We start from the raw sequence: 1,008 nt of genomic DNA, 5'->3' as shown, positions 1-1,008 counted from the left end.
ATGGGATAAAAAGAAGACCAATCCCACTGGCTTCCATGTTTGACCTACCCATTGGGATTTGTGGGGTTTTTTAGTGGTGACTGTGTATCAGTTTAACTGTAGGCAACATTATAGTTGCACTATTCTAATTAATTTCCTCTCTTCCTCTCTATATTTGTTGAGATGTAATTTGAGATACAACACAGTGCATATGTACATAATATATATAATTTACAATAGAACTTTAATAAATGTATACACCTATGAAACCCTCATCATAAAACAGTGAGCACACTCATGAAATCTCAAATGGTCTTTACATACCTTTGTCACCTTTCCTACTTTCCTTCCTCATTCTCTGATTCCACGCAACCAGTATATTGCTTTCTGTTATGGATCCATTTACATTTTCCAGAATTGCTTATAATTGAATTGTGTAGTCTACAGTTATTTTTGCCTGACATATTCCTATTCATAATTAGCACAGGATTCATTTATAATTTTATATGTATTAATAGTTTATTCTTTTTTAATTAATGAGTGATATTCCATTATTTAGATATGCTGTACTTTATCCATTAATCTTTCTACAATGTGTTTATTCATTCATATGTCTATGGGTATTTGTGTTGCTTTCAGGTTTTAGCTAGTTTTTAGCTATTGAAAAGATGCTGCTATAAACATGTTAGCATGCATCTCTGTGTGGACATAGGCTTTCAGTTCTCTTGGTCTTTTTTATTTCTCTGCTTTCACTACTTTTTCTCTAGATTTAGACAAATCTGCTCTTTGGTAGCCAAAAGTAGTAGTGAAATACCAGAAGGGCACACAACGTATTTGATGCTGTTTTTTTAATCACTTTCTTTCTGAGCACTTGAATTATAAGAGGAGGCCATCAAGAGTGTCCTTGGAGGTTGGGTAATAAATAGAAACCTTGGAGGTTGTCTAAATAAAATGAAAAAGTAATACTACATGAAGGTTGTTATATGCGTAATACAAAAAACTGACAATATGGTAGTTTTCTCTATGTGC

Source organism: Tenrec ecaudatus, chromosome 2, assembly GCF_050624435.1.
Source record: "Tenrec ecaudatus isolate mTenEca1 chromosome 2, mTenEca1.hap1, whole genome shotgun sequence".
NCBI lineage: Eukaryota > Metazoa > Chordata > Mammalia > Afrosoricida > Tenrecidae > Tenrec > Tenrec ecaudatus.
The sequence above is the reverse complement of the archived record's forward strand: the minus strand, read 5'-3'. Positions refer to the sequence as shown.